We start from the raw sequence: 19,243 nt of genomic DNA on the forward strand, positions 1-19,243 counted from the left end.
ATTGCCGCGGATCTGCCATCCCCAACTCAGTGGTTTAAGACAACAGCTGTTTGTTTGGTGCCCAATCCCACAGCGCAGTGGTTTGACTCTGGCTTGGCCAAGCGGTTCTCCTGCTCTGGGCTGGACTCCGCAGATGAACTACAGGCTGGCTGGGGTAGGCGGGGGTCTTCTGGGGGCTGGTCGGGGGTTCTGCTAGGACCACCCTTCTCAGCGCCAGGCTTCTTCCCATCCTCCAGCTGGCTCTGGACTTGCTCACAGGGCAGCTGAGCATGGGGCCGCTTGGCTGCATTCTGCTGGCCCAAGCGGGTCACAGGGCCACCTGGATTGGAGAGGTGGGAACAGAATCCACCTTCAGGTGGGAGGAGCTGTGAAGTCACACAGCCAAGCATGTGGACACAGGGAGGAGGAAAGGACTATTGGCCATTTTTGCAATGATTGGAACACCTCCTGGAGCACAGCATTTTCCTTTCTAAGCAAGACCCCAGGGGATGTTAAAATGGGTCACAGACTGCAAGTGGAATCATGTCTAGGGGGGTGGCCCACTCTCTGGTGCTCTGGACCCTCCCAGTGTCCACTGCCCCAGGGACACCATGTCTGAATGAGGGACAGGAGGACGTGCCTCCCTGGGCCCCTCCCATGATCCTTCACGTGCATGGAAACCTCGGGATGAGCCCACCTTGGAGGAGACTCACATACTAATGAGTGAGGGAATATAACAGAAAAACATTTTTAAAAATAGTAAACATTTTTGAGGTATAATTTATGTGCAGTAAAATGCCCCCATTTGGGGTTACAGTTGAGTCAAAATAGGGAACGTGTCCATCCCCACAAAGGCTCATCTTCCCAGCCACCCCACCCCCACCCAGGCCACCACACTGGCGTCCTCACTACACATTGGAGTTGTGGAATCTCTGCTTTGAAAGATGCCATTGATTTAACCTTTTACACATTTTCTGGGATTCGACCTTTCCCCATTTAGTCCGAGGCATCCATTATCGCTGCAAAGATCTTTGCAACAATGCAAAGTAATTGTCAGTTTTCAGCTTTTTACTTCCGAAATCTTAACAGTATGTTGGATTCTATAGCAAGACAAACATCTCAAAAACCAGGGATCACTCCTGAATATTTACCTGATGGAGAGGATGTCCCAACACCAAGTGCCTTCTTCATGGAAGAGGAGCACAGTCGGGGGGACCTCTGCCCCCAAAGAGTGCCCTCAGCCCTGCTGGGGGGAGCGGATCCCGGGGCGCAGGACAGATGCCCTCTCCCTCCACCTGCTGACCTCTGCGGGGGTCAGTGTGCTAGACGCAAGCCTCTGCAGGCCGGGCTGTCGTGCACCCTACGGGCCAGCTGGTGGGTTCTTCTCTGAGACGCACTGACCAGCCGATCAGGCCGGCACAGGAAGGTGGCCATGGTGGCGAGGCAGGAAGGGCGGGCCCTCCAGGTGGGCCAGAGGGAGCAGGTGAGAAGCAGAGTTGGGACGGGGCAGATGCACTCGGATGGGGTGGGAGGTGGGCACAGGGTGCCACCACAGTGGCCAAGCTTTGGGGCTGAAGGTGTCAGGGGACAACAGCCCTTCTGAAGTTGTCGGGGGGGCGTCAGCGCAGAGATAAAACCACAGGGAGGGGCACCAAAGAGAATCGGGGAGGATTCAGACTAAGGATGAACCAAAGGAAGGGGGAGGAAAGGACAGATGTGAGGACCTGATGTGTTAAGACTGGACGAGGCCACGGAGATCCTGGGTGAGAAAAGAATGTGGAGTATCACACGTCAAAGGAGGCACTCACACAAATCCCGAGGGTTTGCCAGAAGCCAGATCCTGTGCCATCCTGCCGACAGCTTGTGGCAAATTTAGTTGCAATTTTAATATACCTATAATTGTGGTAAGAACACTTAACCGAGATCTGCCCTCTTGACAAAATGTAAGTGCACACCCAGTATGGTGAGTTGCAGACCCAGGTCCTACGGTGGGTCTCCAGAACTTACGCATCCTGCATCACTGCAACGTTGTACCCGGGGGGCAGCAACCCCCCCCCACCCCCCACCAACTCTCCTCCCCTGGATGGAGCAGGAGGCTGTCAGAGGAGGTGGCAGGGACTCAGCGGGTGGAGAAGGAGTTTGTCTAAAACGGGATGCGGGGCAATGTTGGCGTCTTTCCAGCTGCATCCAGCCATCCAGCAACAGCTTCCAGCGGGAACAGCCGTCCTGGAGCCTGCACTCTGGGACGTCTCGGGACCGGACAGGAGGGCTCTGGCCCCACTCCATCCCTCCGCTTCCAGACAGCTGTTTCTGCTGGATTGTGATGAAGGTCAAGTGCCCTCCCGGCTGGGCTGTCGAGTGAGGATGCTTGGTGTGAACTCACCTCCCCAGTGTGGACAGGGGGCTGCCCGCTGACTCCGCGTGGCCATGAATGTCCTGGGGTCCGTCCTGCCTCCGGGGTCCGTCTCAGATGCCACTACTGGTGGGTCGAACGTGACCCATGTGGGCAGTGTGGACCCGCTGGGGACTCACCCTGTACCTCTCCTGGCATCTCCTGGACAGGGGATCAACGCACACGTTTCACAACTCAAGTCACACTCCTCACTCTCCCTTGAACTCTGTCCCCTCTGACTCGGCTTGTCTGGACCTGTGAGTGGAGTGGCTTTCAGGAAGGAGAAGGAGAAAGAAGGAATCTTCTCTGCATGGATGATTTTGAACCTTTAAGACCCTAGTGAAAAAAATCAGACAAAAATACTAATTGCAGGAAGTCAGAGGGACAGAATGCGGGCTGAACCCTTTAGATTCTGCTATTGTTTAAAAGGATGTTTTCACACCTTGAATGCTCTTTGACTCAGCCAGAGGTGGATGGAATTAGGGAGACCCCGTCAAGAAACTCCATCGCGGGTGAGTGTTGTATGAACCGTAGACACACCCGTCCTGGTGTCCCTGGGAACTGACAGCCGCGGCGCCCGGGAATCACACAACTGCTCTACACACCATTCCAGGGACAAATTCCACGCAAACACACACCTACTTCATTACTTATGTAGCAAATTATCTTCTTCCACAGCCAGCCGAGCACTTGCCAAATAGGCCACCGCTGTCTTCCTGATTTTCTTTCTTGGGGCTGGGCGTTGGGGCAGACAGTGAACTGGAGACCCCCAGGGCTGAGTCTGCTTCAAGCGCTCCGGTCCCTGCGGTCCTCAGGGCTCGCCTCTGCTGCCTGCCCTGCTCACGGCTTTGTGCCCAGTGAGGCAGGCTCTGTGCTCCTGGAGACCTCCCTGTGACCTGACCACCTTCCAAGCATCAAGGCAAATGAAAACCCAAGGCTTGTGGGGCTCAGGGATAGCTTGAGAGAGCTCACTGGTGCAGAACGTTTTATTATTTGGGAAAAGATGTGGTTTTACATCTGTGTCACTGTGCTCTGCCTCTGTAGGACCTCCACCAGCCACAGGGTACAGCAGAAGGAAACTGCTCACCCTACATCGGATGCACCCAGGGGTTCGGCAAGTTCAAGGGGTTCAAGAAGGATGCACTTGTCAGGGGCCCTTTCTGTGACTGAATGGCTGTCCCTCGCTCCCTGGAAAGCTGTCTCAGGTAACGGCGCCATCCTTGTGGTGTGATGGCTTGGCCTCCATTGCACCTCCTTGCTCCAGCCAGAAGGATGCAACGAGATTCATCTGGAGTGTGGTTTGTGGCTCAAGCTGTTGTAGGAGAAGACGAAAGCCAGTAACTTTCCATTGTGTAAATATTCTGTAATTTAAAATCTCCTTTGAAAATCTCTTCCAGCTCTATGTGGTAGGACTATATGAATAAATTAATATGTGGAAGGTTCCCCTCTTTTGTTGATGCTTTACTTATAGCCCTTCTTCTGTGCATAAAGCATTTCAAGGAAACTAGGGGTAAGTTATAATTCTAATGTGAAAATTGCAATGGAAGACGGTGTTTTAATTCCTTGGGGCCATCCTGGTACTATTTAATGACATTCTGCTCCAGGGCATTCGATGTCCCTGAGACAAGTTCCCCAACACTGGGTCTGGTGACTCGGATGGTGGGCAAGGGGACTGGCGCAGTGTCGGGGCGGGGGATTGGGGGGGTTAGACAGGCAGCCTTGTCCACACCAGGGGACCTTTAGCAAGTGTTTACTCTGAACAGGATCCTGCCCAGTGCTGGAGATGCAGAGATCTTCATGCTCCCAGAACCAACAATCTACATGGGGGACGATGGAGGCAGGGTCCTTGATGTAAAACTTTATCTGTCTAAGTAGGGCAAAATAACCAGAATTGCTTGGACATTGGAGGTTTCATATAAGAAAATCTTTTTTGTGAATTTTTCTCTACTACCATAAAATACATAAGTTACAAGCTTTACTATGAAACCAGTGACCAGGTCACGTGGAAGGCTCTGCAGTGGAGGGAACTGAACCTCCTCCGCGAGGCTGGGGCCCACGCCCCCCCGCTGCTGCGTGTGAACTCTCATCACTCGCTCCGACAATCCAGCTGGCAGACCCCACAGGCTCCCCTGCTGCTGTGCTGTGGGGTCTGCTTTAGCATCTCTGGATTTTATGATATTGCACCCAATGTTAGTTCATCACCTTGTAGTCCATCTATTAACACAAGTCTCCACGCATATTTGATAATCAAATGGAGAAATTCATAGCTGGTACAGAAAACATATTAGATCTGAGAAAGGGGCATCTCTTATATGTCTGAAACCTTACAGATAGGAGAAGCCCCACTACTCTGTGTCTACATTTTGTTAGAAGTGAGATGGGTGCGTCAGGAATGACAGCCAGCTGAGGGGGCACGCCACCTATACAGGTGAGCTGAGCTGCCTGGGGGGGAGGGGTGCCCCACTTGAACAGGTGAGCCGAGCTGCCTTGGGGCGGAGCGGGGGAGAGGCAAGTGCACCACGGCAGCCCTGGTTGTCAGCCCGCACTGCTTGTGAGAAAGACCAGGTAAGTACCTTCGTTTGCCAACTCCACATAGGCTGCTTTTAGATGAAAAATTAATGGGTTGATTCCATGCAGCAAAGGACTTTTTTTTTTTTGGCCGTGCCGTGTGGCATGTGGGATCTCAGTTCCCCGACCAGGGACTGAACCTGTGCCCCATGCATTGGGAGCGTGGAGTCTTAATCACGGGACCGCCAGGGAAGTCCCAGCAAAGGACTTTTGAGTCCCCGATAGGGAGAGGCAGGAGGCGGGGGCTCTCTTGGAGCTGTCAGAACGGCGTGTGGCCGGGGTGAGCCTTGCTGGGGTGTCAGGGGACAATGTGGGTGTGGAGCTCAGGTCACCTACACAACTTGTTGCCCTAAGTTCTGTGTGTTTTTGTCTGTGGTAGATGTTTGGTGAAATTTAAAGGAAGCCTTTGTTCATAACAAGCCAGTGGTCCAGAAAGTGAAAAGAGACAGATTCGTAATCCTTATGATACAAGAAATGATGTGATGGTCCTTGGAGATCTTTCACTAGTGTTGGTCTCTGATGTCACCAATGCATTAGTGCCCTGGGGCCACCATGACAAAACACCGCAAACTGGGCATCTTAAACAACAGAGAGGTATTGTCTCCGAGTTCTGGAGGCCGGAAATAAGATCAAAGTGTCAGCGGGTTGGTTCTTTCTGAGGCTGTGAGTGAGAGTGTGTCCGGCTTCTCTCCCAGCTTCTGGTGCCTCAGCCATTCCTTAGCTTGTAGACGACATTCTCTATGAGTCTTTATACACCTGTCCTTTGTGCATGTCTGTCTGTGTGTCCAAATGTGACCTTTTAATAAGGTCCTGTTGGATCAGAGCCCACCCACATGACCTCACCTTAACTTCATCATCTGCCAAGACCCTATTTCCAAAAAAAGTCCCATTCACAGGTACTGGGGGTGGGACTGCAACACCTTTTGGGGACACAGTTCAGCCCCTAACAATCAGCAATGGCATCTCCCCCTTCTCCCGGGAGACGGAAAGGATGGACAGATGGTGCCATCGTCCTGCTCCTGGGCAGCTGTACTAAGACGCGTGTGCCTCTCGTCTGGATCCTGGACTTCCCCCAAAGAAGAAAATGTAATATCTGCAAAGTCTCCTTCTTAAAGCTTCTTTGTTTAAAAATTTTGCTGGATCATCATCTGTGTTTCTGTCCCAGAGCAGAGACTAATGGCCCTCGGTGCTCCGAACGGGGTGAGGGTTCCGCTGGAGGTCACGGACAGCCCGAGACTTCCACCTCTGGAAGTGAAAGGGGCCACAGCAAGTGCACCAGCACGGCTGGGTGTGGGAGCAGAGACCCCGTGCCTGTCCGGCCCCCAGTGGACCCCTCAGGCTGGCTGCCTGGCCTGTCTGTGCTGGCATGACCCCGGCCACCCTGGGAACGGGGATGCCCATTCCACACCGTCTTCATCAAGACACCTCCAGGGAGGCCTAATTTTTTTTTTTTTTTTAATTTAAGGAAAGGACACTGTTTTGTTATCTTAAAGGCCTGGAATCTTTATTTTTTTTTTTTAAATTTATTTATTTATTTATTTTTGGCTGTGTTGGGTCTTCGTTTCTGTGCGAGGGCTTTCTCTAGTTGCGGCAAGCGGGGGCCACTCTTCATCACGGTGCGCGGGCCTCTCACTATCGCGGCCTCTCTTGTTGCGGAGCACAGGCTCCAGACGCGCAGGCTCAGCAGTTGTGGCTCACGGGCCTAGCTGCTCCGCAGCACGTGGGATCTTCCCAGACCAGGGCTCGAACCCGTGTCCCCTGCATTGGCAGGCAGATTCTCAACCACTGCGCCACCAGGGAAGCCCCGGGAGGCCTAATTTTGACTGCTTTCAGGACAGTGGTCTCTGGTCACTAGCTGGGGTCAGTCAGAGAGTAGACAGCGTCCGTCCTGGGCCTGGGTGCCCTCCCGGAGGAGGTGACCCTTGCTGTCGGCAGGCGGACGTTTCAACAGAGGTGACCTGGTCTCCATCTTCCAGTTCCGATGCCTCAGCTGCCGGATTGCAAGCACTGTGGAAGATACAGCTTATCTGGTTCACGACTTTGCAAGCATTCTAAGTCATGCCTTCCTGCCCCCCTAGGGAAACTGGGGAGCCCCAAGGGTGTGGGGTGCTGAGCCGGACAGCAGAGGACACCCACCACCTGGAGCTGGGCCTGCGAGCCCTCAGCCAACGCCAAGAACATGGGCGGGTCCAGGAACTAACTGGCTGTGAGACCACAGGGACTCACTCGGGGAAGAGAGTCTCCCGATCTGTCTCAGCTCAGGAACCTGGATGAGACTGAGCAGCCCTGGCCGGTGCCTGGGCTTCCCCTCTCGCTCATCGAGGAGCATGTGAAATTCGTGCTGTGCTCATCAGGCTCTGGCCTCAGCCCAGCCTCAGCGTCAAGCTTCTGCCTGTGGTTCCTGGCAAGCTCGTCTTGAGACGGAGCCTGGGAACAATACACATGGCCGTGTTTCTTCCCGACCGTCTGGCAGGACCAAAGATGTGGCGTCTACAGGAACAACCCTGCCCCTGATCATTAAACCCCCAGGAAACCGTCATACGTGTGCACAGATGATTAGCCACTGAAACACTGAGCAAAGAAAAATATCAGGAGCAGTTTCAACGTGAGACAAGAAATTGTCCTGGGCTGAACTGTGTCTCCCAAAAAAGACACATTGCAGTTCTAACCCCAGCACCTGTGACGGTGACCTTACCTGGAAATCGGTCTTGCAGCTGTAATTAGTTAAGACGAGGTCGTACCGGAGAAGAGTGGGCCTTTACTCTGATGTAACTGGTGAGAATAAGGAGAGGAAGAGACGCAGAGACACACGGGGAGAAGCCACGTGACCGCAGAGGCAGAGACTGGAGTGATGCCCCTCCAAGCCCAGGATTCCCGGCGCTGCCAGAGTCTAGGAAGAGGCAGGACGGATTCCACACAGAGTCTCAGAACGAGCATAGCTCTGCCGACACCTTGATTTCAGATTCTGGCCTCCAGAGCTGTGAGAATAAATTGCTGTTGTCTTAAGCTGCCCAGTGAGTGGTGCTTTATTATGGCAGCCCTAGGACACCAATACAGGGATGTGGGACTTGCACCTCTGATGTATTCATTCATTACAAATAATGCTCTGCAAGAAATGCCTTGGTGACAGGAAACGCTCATGCTGCAGGAAATTTTGAAAAATCGAATTGTAAACGGTATGTACCGCGTGATCTCATTTTTGAAAACAAAATATACAATTTTATTCACAGAAAAAAATGACTGGAAAAACATACTTAGATGTAAACCATGATGTTCTTGCTTCTAATAAGATTGTGGGGGATTTTTATTTTATTTTTGTTTACCTTAGTTCCCGGAATTTTTACTTTGTACATGTATCATTTTGACTGTACAAAAAAAATAAATAAATAAAAATAATTTTAGGTTATGTAAATGTAATCTCATTGAGTCAGTCTTGGTTGTTTTTCAGATGCCCTCAAATGTGTCTGTTAATGAAGCAACATCTCAGAGTCCAGTTGGGGGTGGTCCTCACGGTGGATAATTTGTGAACAGAACAGACTGCTGCTTGTGTGCCCGACACGACCATGTCCGCTCTGCCAGCCAGGGCCAACTGCCCCAACTCTGTGCGTCCACACGCCTTCACGGACGTTCAGAAGGCCACTGCTCAGAAGAGAGGCTCCAGTACAAGAGCTACACTACATGACAAATTTAAATTTAAATTCCAGTTCTGCTGGTTCCTGACCTGGACCTATTTACTTGCACATTTTTGGCCTCTCTTTTCCTACCTGTGTAATGGGGGTGTTCACGCTCTTGGTCCTCATCCTGGAGACCTAAAATGCAAAGGTACCATCTTCAAAGCATGTTTTCCTCACGGAACGAGCACCGGACAGGTTGTAGCAGGCGGTCTCATGCCAATCAACTGAGAGCTAGCTCTTACTCCAAATGCGTCTTGAGAGGCGGTCAAGAGATGTGAAATTCTTCTGAGCTTTTGAAAACATCAAAGGAAACCTTTCCAGATGAATCGTGGCAGCACACTGTCCAAATCCACAGACCTGGGGGCAAGCCAGAGGGACCCACAGGCACCAGCATTTGGGAAGGAGAGCTGAATTCATCTACAGAAATGGTTACAAAGCATCAACACATAATTCCACATGAATACGTTCTGCTTTCTGAATGTTGCTAGAAATCCCTGTGAAATAAAGGGTTGGGTCTGAAACACATCAACCACTGGACTCGTCTATTGCATGTCTACCTGGACTCTGTCCTCTCAGCTCCATCACTGGGTTTTGACTGAAGACCATCCTTCTCCAAGGAAGTGACGCCGCTGTTTCTGGGGGCGCTGACCTCAAGACAGAGTGTGGCCGCCCCAGGACTCTAACATCTGAGTCCAGGTGCCTGCATGTGGAAGGCAGAGGGAGGGATGAAACAGCAAGACAAACAGAAATCTGGGTTTTATTTGGTAGCAGGTGCCATGGGAAGCAGGTCTGGGGAAGGTTTTCTGGGCTCGTGGGGACTGAAGGTCAGGACTTCCGTGGAAGCTAATGACCAAACTTGGAACGAAGACAGGAAGAGCTCCAAGGGTGAGTCTGTCCATATAACTGGACGACACTTACCTACTGAATCACTGGCTGGTCGCTTACCCAGTGCTTACGGGACACCGGCCACTCTGTCTGTCCCTCTCTGGCTCTGAACTGCGTCTCCGGAGGTTAGCGGAGAAGGGGAGAGGGGTCACGGGGTGACACTGACCCAGGGGAGGACTGAGAAGGGCTGGGAGTAGAAGGGGAGTGTGGGCCCTGCCCCTGCCCGCCCCTGGCTCGGATAGACATGGACACAGCAGTTTGTTTCCAGGGTCATGTCCCCTTGTCATCATTTCTTTGACACAACCTCAGATAACTTCCGTCCTTCGTCTCCCCCAAGGCCAGTGGCGTTCTCCCTGGCACCTAGGCTCTTCCACAGCCCTCTCCTCCAGCCCGTGCGGCCATGGGGGGTCCTCTGCTCCTGATTCCGGGTGGCCCCAGGGCCCGGTGAGAGGGAGCCAGGGAACCCCCCGGGGGCCGCGTCTGCGCTGCCTGCAGGAGTGACTGCTGAACACTCAGGCCGAGAGCTCGGCTCTCCGGGCAGCACAGAGCCGCCCCAGAGATTTCATGGATGAGCGGACAGCTTGGCTGTGGCCCTGTGGCGGCCCCTCTCCCATGGCCATGGCCGTGGCCCGGGCAGAACCCTCTCCCCAGGTCGCACACGCTGGGTACTCATGGGAACCCCGGGCAATCCCTCACTCATGGCTGCCATCAGCCCGGCCAAAGAGCGGCTGTCTCGGGAGGGGTGGGAGGGAGAAGGAGGTTCAGGCAGGGAGACCAGGGGGAGGGGAGGCCAGAGAAGCCGTGACTCGCGACCCAGGCTTTCCAGAGGGACGATCATTCCCAGACAGATGTCAGCGTGGCTGACAGGATATAGGAGGCATTTTCCACTTGTGTAATCCCAGACTCTCCTGCGTTATTTTCAAAGGCACTTGGTTCTCTCCAGCCTGTTTCCATGGTATGTGCTGTGTGCATGTTCTTGGGATGTGTTACAGAAGATGCGCAAAGATGCAGTGGTCGTGAGGACAGAGGCTGAGCAAGCTCTCACACACGCGTCTTCACAAGGAAGGGAAGAGGACCGCTGTGTGAGGGTCCTTGCCCCGTGGGAGCCATCTCTCTCACAAGTTGTGACCTGGATGGGCAGGTAATTGGGGGCCTGTTTCTTCTGGCAGAAGATATTAAGGGAACTTTCTTCAATTTAAGCAATTATGAAACAATCTACCAGAACTTCTGGTTTGTAAAGGCACTCTTGAGTTTACCTCCCCTCCCAAGGAAAAAAAGTTTTGCTTAGATCCAGGTTATTGAATCCAATTCCAAGCGACAGATCTGAGTTTTTTGTGACGGAAGGAAAACACACAGGCACATGCACACGCACACCTGGGCCACTTTGCAACTAGAAATGCCCATGCAGGGCACTTGCTGGCTAGTAGTTGGCTGCAAGAGAGAGAAGGACAAAAACTGAAGGAAAAAAAATCCCCCAAACCAAAGAACGTAAGACAGAGAGGGCTGACATGTTCACTGCATGGCAGAGGCCTGTGGGCATCAGGGACCTCTGCCCCTCTGGGGTGAAGGCGCTGATGAGGGGCACAGGCCTCGTGAAGTCCGCTGCCCTGGCCCCGCTCCTCCTGTCCTCCTAACTGCAGCGGCCACCGACCTCTGGCCGCTCCGAGTTAACGCCTTTGTCTCTGCACTCAAAAAGTGAATGGCATTTATTATTTTATTGACTCTAAAATAAGGCGTACCCATTCTAGAAAATTTTCAAAATAGAAGTCCAACAAATACAGTTGTGTTTAATTATAACCTCCCAGCCCCACCACACGTGCTGGTTTCATTGGTTGCCTATCTTTGCAGCTTTTCCTGTTTATGGATGTAGAAATGGACGCAGGTATGTAGAGACACAGGCGGAACGCTCCTTGCACACACGCAGTACACTCTTTTGTTTCTACAGACGGACATGTGCAGCGCACTCTTGCAATCTGATTTTTAAGACGCGTAAGGTACATCTTCCGCGTGGTGTTGTGTGCTTGTCATTAGCCGGATGTAACGTGAATGCATAAATTTCATAAGCCAATATCATGTTAATTATTTCCTCCAATTATAAAATTTTAGTATTGAAACATTTTTGCTACTGTTTGTAATACTTCTTTTAGATGCGAACCTTCACTTAGATTAATCTTTGCCCACTTGGTCAGCATTTCATCTCATTTCCTTATTTCTTGGCACGTGAGTCTGCATGTACAAGCCAACGAGGGTACAGGTTGCTCAGAGAATGAAAAGTCTCTACTTCTTTGAATCCTTCCCACCCCGAGACCTCTCCTCCCTCCTTTTACGTGTTCACTTTTGGCTCCTAAGGAGCACTGGCTCCTTCCATGACAAACAGGCTCCCCGCGCCGGCACCCCCGTGCCCCCTACCGTGCAGGTGTATCAGGAGGGTCCCTTCCTCTGTGGCCGCTCACCGCCCCCGTCCTCCACAGCGGAGCCCCGAGGGCTGCCCTCCACCCCTAGTCCCTTACCGACTTGCTGCTGCTGCTTCTTCTTTTAAAGAAGAAATAGGTTTCTCGCTCTTTTTTTTAAAGGTTGGTCAACTTTACTTATTTATTTTTTTTGGCTGTGCTGCGTGGCATGCGGGATCTTAGTTCCCCGACCAGGGATTGAACCTGTGTCCTTGGCAGTGAAGGCGAGGAGTCCTAACCACTAGGCCGCCAGGGAAGTCCCTGGACTTGCTTCTAAAGCCTATCATATTGTTTTCCACTTAGCTGTTTGCAAGTCTCTCTCCCCCCACCCCCCCCACCACTTAGGTCCTTCTTTGGAGCTGGGACTGTTTTTTTTTTTTTTTTGGAAGTATAGTTGATTTACAATATTGTGTTAGTTTCAGGTGTAGAACAGTGATTCAGTATTTTTGCAGATTATATTGCATTACAGGTTATTACAAGAGAATGGGTATCATTCCCTGTGCTATGCAGTAAATCCTAGTTGCTTATCTACTGTATGTGTAATGGTTTGTATTTGTTAATCCCATACCCCTAATTTCTCCTTCCCCCCTTTCCCCTTTGGTAACCACTGGTTTGTTTTCTGTGTCTGTGGGTCTGTTTCTGTTTTGCATATACCCACATCCAAGCACAGAGGATCTCAAAAAACGTTTCTTCGATGAGGGACAGATGCCAACTCTAATCGCAAGTAAGACGGTCTCTCACCCACGTGACCCCACTGACTTCCACGCCTCAGGAACGCGGCGCAGACATGCAATCCCTGCAGATAATAACCACACTTTAAAAAATTACTCTGTACCTGTTTTCAGGGTAAAACCTTACTTGGAATTTCAGCTGATGCTCTCGGGGGTCCTGGCACGTGGCCTGTGTATCTCAGGGTCTATATTCTCAGCTTTAGAGGACACACAGCAGCTCTGTCTTCTGGAATGTAGACCCAATGGACACCTTTCTGGACACAGGTCAGTTCCGTGCTGTTTTGTTTTAAAGTAAAACCACCAGCACCTTTGCCTTCAGGTCACGCCTGGCGTCAGAGAGCTGAACGCTCAGCTTGATCCGTGGGCTCCTGCATCTTAGGGGTCGTCCCGTCTCTGATTGCTTACTTGGTGTCCTAACTGAGCAGAGGTACCATCCCACGATTGTCAGGCAACTGACCCCGTGGATGATTGCCCCAAGTGCACCTCTGTGCTCCCCATTCCTTCTGCAATTGCTGACAGCACTACAGCCCCTTTAGAGATCTCCTTGAAAGACATTACATTCCAATTGTCTTTTAAGTACTAGTTTGTTTAGAGCAGATGAGCATTAATGATTTATGCAGTGGTTTCTGCACTTTAGCCCTGACCTCACGTCATCCAAATGAGCTGGTTTTATCAACATCAGTGACGACAATGAATTTCCATCCAAGGGCAACTGAACTATTTATCAAAAGCAGTAGCCCCTTCACACAGATGGATGGCTGAGCTGACGCGGAAAAGGCACAGGCTAACCCAGTCCTGCCTCACCTCAGCGCCTGCAGCAGGGACACGCCTCGGGGATGTAATAACTCTCTGCCCAAGATCCCTTCCCACCGCCTGGCAAAGCTACCCTCCTGACTTTCAGAATCTCACCTCTTGGCTACAGCATGGCTGTGTGCACCAGCCATCACCTTTGTCCCCAAGAACCTGGTGAGTTGATTGCAGGGAGGGGAGCCCAGCCTGGGTTACTGGGTTTTTCTACAGTGAAGCAAGGCTGTCACGTTTTAATTTTGCTTACTTATGGCCTTTCGGGGTTACTTAGTGAGACAATAGAAATCCACACAAAAGCAGCCAGTTCTCTGCTGCACAGGAAAGTGTGTGGGTCCTGGGACAGAAGGAGAGAGGCAGTCAGAGAAGAGAGAGGACGGCTGAGCTGGAGGCACAGGGAAGAGGAGGCAGATGAACAGACGCAGCTGGAAGAACACCAGCTCCGCTCTCTCTCGTCCCAGAGCCACCCCACCCTTGAGCCCCCGATTCCAGTCCCAGGGGAGCTGGAGCTGGGCTGTGTCTCTGCAACTCAAAGGGTGCTGCAGGCTCTCGGTGAGCTGCTGGCCGCGGGGAGGGGGTCCCGGATGCCGGCCAGCTCTGCCCCAGCATCAGACGTGTCAGGACAGGTGGCCGCGCCAGCTCCGTGGCTGAGGGGCCGCCGGCGAGGCAGGGGTGGGGACCCCGCTGCTCGTGCTGCGCGTGGCTTTTCCAGACACAGGCCCCGAGACACAGCTGGTGCTGCAAAGCCACCAACCGGTTCACAGCTCTTGCCTCTGCAGATCCAAAAGCCACCCTGCTCTCCCACCTCTAGCAGATCTTTTCCTTTTTTGGAAAGAAAGCAGACCGGCCTGGTCCTCCCCTTTCCGACAGGCTGGTTCACTCCCGGCTCTCACACTTAGAGCCTTTGTCTTCGGCCAGAGTCCTTATCTCAGTGCCTTCAGCACTTTCAGGTCCCACCTGGAAGCCCTCAGGCTCACCTGGACCCCCTCAAGGGCAGGGAGTTCCCCATAAAACAGAGGTGTAGGAATTGGCAAAGGAAAAGAAACATTCCCAGCTAATGAGAAACAACCTGTGTGCATTTCTAAAACAAACCGAAAATGTACCCTTGAAGAGCTTCCAGACCTGGAAGTGCAAAGAAAAAACAGGCCGGCCGCGAGCAATTAGCAACACAGCCTCCCATTTACAGGTAAGTGCGTGGCAGCTCTGTCCAGGCTGCTGCCCACTTACAGAAGTAACCAGAACACCCAGGGAATTGCAAACTCCACACAAAGCACGCGGAGCTCACCTCCCTGGAACTGATCCGGGAGGAACCTGAAATTTTATTTCTAACAAGGCAACTACATGTGAGCATATTACAGGCCATTATGAACAGCGATCGTAGTATTAATACTCTACCTTATATAGTATTTTCCTCTTTTCAGGCTGTTTTTATGAGAGAGCCCTAGATCACAACGATCTTGGAATGTAGGGCAGCAGATGCATCTAATTTTATAAACGTTGTTTTATAATGTGAGAAAACTTAAAAGGAGAGAAGTTAACTACTTTGTGGATGCTATGAAATAAAATAGTGAAATTCCTAATTATTTTAAGGCCACTGTGCAGAGAAATTGCTTAAATATGTGTAAAAGATAGCTCTTAATAGATTGTTCTAGTAATTTCCATAAGAACTGCTGCAAGTATATAGAAATTAAAAATGGGACTGGATTAATAGTTGCACACTAACTTGCTCTGGGACTTTTAATCTTGATTTTCTTTTTTTCTTCCATGTAATTGTACTGCAACATGAAGATAAATATATTCATTTTGGTTACAATTGTCTACCTCAAAGGAAGCAAATACAGTATCTTTCAAAGTGTAATTTTCTACTTTTTAAAGAGATTTTTGACAAGGAAAGATTCCCAGTGCTATGCCTTTAAGTAGTCAGCACATTAACTCCTGCAGCTTCAGGTATACAGTGTTGCAGAAGGGAGATTACACTTGCCTTTGTAAAGTATATATATTTAAAACGCAAGGTTTCTGAATTAGCTCACCCCTGAATTACTTCTAATAACTTTTCACATAAAAACAAGAGTTTCAAAAACAGCTTTAGGCTAACCCTTGCATCTGGAGGGGCTGTCCACTGACGTGGGAACAGCGGCCACGGGAAATCAGTGGCACAGTTGCTACCACGGAGCTGGGTCCCTCGTGGTGTGGCTACTCGCGTCCGGGCCGGGTAGGAGATAGTCTGGCTGGAGTCTGGACTTGCCACACTGATGCTGGAGGGAAGGTGAGTGAGAGCCGGTGAGGGGGGCGGGGGGCAGCTCTGGGCCGGGTCAGGGGGCCTGAGGCCAAGCACAGAGAAACCTGTGCCTTTGAGCCACAGGGGCCACAAAGCACATGGGAGCAGGAGGGGGGGGGGTCTTCAAAGGGGGAGGGACTTCTGATTTCATTTTCCAATCACTTTTTATTAGCAGGTTGGTTTTGTTGGTTTTCCGTTGGGAATTTAAATTCTAGGAAAACAATTTGGGATTCTCTGTCCAGAAACGAATCTGTTCAGCTGGGGGCTGTGGAGTGTTTGCCTCTGAACCACGGCTGGAAAGGCCCCTCAGCCGGCGGGCCTGGCTCCTCTCAGCGCCAGGCAGAGGATGCTTTTTTTGTTTGTTTCTAATTAATCTCTCTCTCTCTCTCTTTTTAAAATTGAAGTAGAGTTGATTTACAATGTTGTGTTAGTTTCTGCTGTACAGCAAAGTGATACACATATATATATTCTTTTTTATATTCTTTCCCACCATGATTTATCCCAGGATATTGAATACAGTTCCCTGTGCTCTACAGTAGGACCTTGTTGTTTATCCAGAGGATGGCTTTTTATAGCCAGGCTAACTCCTCAGGGGCTTATCAGTGCGACGAAAATAACCTCTGAAAACACAGGTCTGGACCAGTGGTTTTGTTGGTGCTGGTGTGAACATGTCCTTTGAAAATGAACAATCTCTTAAAGTTGTAGCAAAGTTCCTCTGGCCGCCGCAGACAGCGGCTACAGCCAGCCTGGTCAGCCGTGTTCACAGAGGGAACATTCTAGAGCTGGTCCATGGGTCCTTCTTCCCTTCCTTCCTTCCTGGCACCAGTCAGCACAGAAGTCAGTTAATTGTTGAAAACAAGCTGACCATAATCTCAACTTTCATTTAATCCATGTTCTATCATAAAAGTGTAATGCATTTTAGGGTGAAAATGGCAATTCAGCTTTTATAGTTCTTTTTCTGGCATTCAAAACCATTTTCTTCTCTTTTAAATGTGTTCATTCTGATGAATGAAACAGGTTGGAGGAATTAAATCTTGTAAGCTTGAGTTTTTGTGTGTGTGTGTTTTGGTTTTCTTTTCTTTGTTTTAAGTGTCGGTTTATTTAAGCTTCTGAATTCTCAGAAGATTGTTACACATATAATCCAGTGTGTAAATTATGCTAAGCTGACTGGCAAATACAAAACAGAATTTGTGGTTTTTCCTAAAGATCATTTGTTTGTGTGAAAAATATTCAAATATTCAATAAGTTTGTTGGAGATCAATAAGGCAATCTAGGTGCCTGGTTTGGGCACCTTTTCTCCCTTATCCTAGTAATGAACATGTTTTCACAAGGTCTATGTCGTTACTCTTCTCTAATGGCCACCTTAATTCACTTTGGGGGTCTCTGTTACTCTGTGGGTGAGGGCGGCCTGGAAATCCCAGTGGGGGGCCCTGTGGCCCATCTTTAGTGCTGGACACGCCCAGGGCTTGGCTCTGGGGGCCGACGCAGCAGGGCGGGAGCTGCCGCGGGTCTTTGAGCTGGTGCCACATGGCTCATCCCTCCAGCAAGCACAGACCTCACAGAGCTGTGTCCGCCATGGTCTGGGGCGGCTGGGACCTGGCACATGTGCCTTGCTCTGTGAGGAGGGGACCTCGGAGAACCTCCGGGGCCTGTGAGAGCAGAAGCTGCATCCCAGGAAGGATGGGGCCACCCAGGACCCCAGAGGACCGCCCACTTCGGCAGAGACCCCTGCCCAGAGCAGGTGGCCTGTGAACACGTTAGGCCTGATTCCTGCACAAGCCGGAAGCACTCATCCAGACAGGATCCGACTGAGCCCAGACAGGACCCTCGGGGGTGAGAGCCAGTTACTGGGCTTGAAACACTTTGGGGGGATGTCAGGTTGAACAGTACAAACACAGAAGGAGCCCAGCACTGGGTGGGGACCCCTGCCAGCAGGCTGGGGCCCGGGCAGCACAGGGGAGGGGCCCGGGCAGCACAGGGGAGGGGCCCAGCCCCACCTGCATCCCCCCTGCCCTCGTGGACACACCCCCTCTGCTTCTAGGCACCAAAACCAGCTCCGGGGACCTGGCGCCTGGCCTCTGCCCACCAGTCTGTTCCCTGTGCCCCCGCTTGGGGCTTGCGGGTGCGGGTCGGTTGGGTTTGCAGTAGCTTTGCCTGGGCTCCAGCCCTGCAGTGGAACCAATAAAAGCGCCTCAGGTGACAACAACAACAAACAAAATCATGAAAGGAGAGGATACACGGAAAAATTCCACCCACTCTCAGAAGAAAAGGAAAGACCATGGGAAGGATGAGAAGAAAAGCGAGTTATCCAGAGGGCTGATTGACTGGGGAGAGTCAATCTGTAAATACAGAGAATTCCAAGAAGAGAAAATAGACCAGATGGACTCCGAATTACAGAAATGATGGAGGAAGACTTGGAGAATTCAGCCTGGACCAGAGGAGCCCCCCGGACGGTTTGGCCGTGTCTGGGCTTCTTGCCCGCAGGCTGTTGTGGGTCCTTCTTTGACTCCCAGAGACGCTCTGACAGCAGGGCATGGGCACTGCCACTTCCCCATGCCTGGAGACGTCAGCTCATCAAGCAGGCCTGAGGGTCCGTGTCGCTTCTTCCAGGAAGCCCACCGTCCATGCCCCCTGCTTGGCCACTCACACCCAGTGACAACAGTTGTTAGGTGGGAGCAGAGGAAATTGATTACTGGAGATCACATTTGTTGAATGGCTGAGTATCAGGAATTTCCTCTGCTTGGCTTCCCCTTAGGAACACACTGTTGGATTCCAATAAAATCAGACATTATTGGGTTCCTTTCTGAGGTCCAGATATAGGCTCTAAACGCTGAGGGACCAAGTCACTTTATACTCCGATGTGTCTCAAACACCACTGTGAGCTATGTATTTGTGAAATGAATATTTATTAATGACATCCTCGAAATGGCCTGCAAGGTCCTACGTGACCTGCCAGTCAGGGGCTACAGAACACTCTGCATTTAAGTGGGACCACGCGACAGTTCTGCGCAGTGAAATTAGACGTTAACAAAGGCTACTACCAGGCGTGGCTGGTAAAACTTCCCGAAGGTCTTCCCTACGCTCTCTTTGCCCCATTGCCAGCTGGAAGCTGAGACCCCGGCAAACTGGAAGGCCCATGAGTTGAATAGGGCAGAGCCTCTGAGTCTGGGGTTCTTGTGGCTGGTGCCGCCACCCTGCAGCTGTGAACTGTTCCTTAGGTGAGTGGAAATAAGTTTTTATCACACCAAAATAAGTTTTTATGACGTTTTGGAGGTTTCCTGTCAAAGTAGCTTGTTGTGACCTCAACTTACATAACAGGTAGATAATTCTGTGTTCGCAATTCGCTTCTACAGGCCAGTTAAAATCTAGTAGTGGGATATTTATCTTCCAAATCACCTCAGAAAATAACAGCAAACTAAAAAACTGTATAAAAACAGAAATATTAGGGAATTCCCTGGCGGTCCAGTGGTTAGGACTCTGTG

Source organism: Balaenoptera ricei, chromosome 3 (assembly GCF_028023285.1).
Source record: "Balaenoptera ricei isolate mBalRic1 chromosome 3, mBalRic1.hap2, whole genome shotgun sequence".
Taxonomy (NCBI): domain Eukaryota; kingdom Metazoa; phylum Chordata; class Mammalia; order Artiodactyla; family Balaenopteridae; genus Balaenoptera; species Balaenoptera ricei.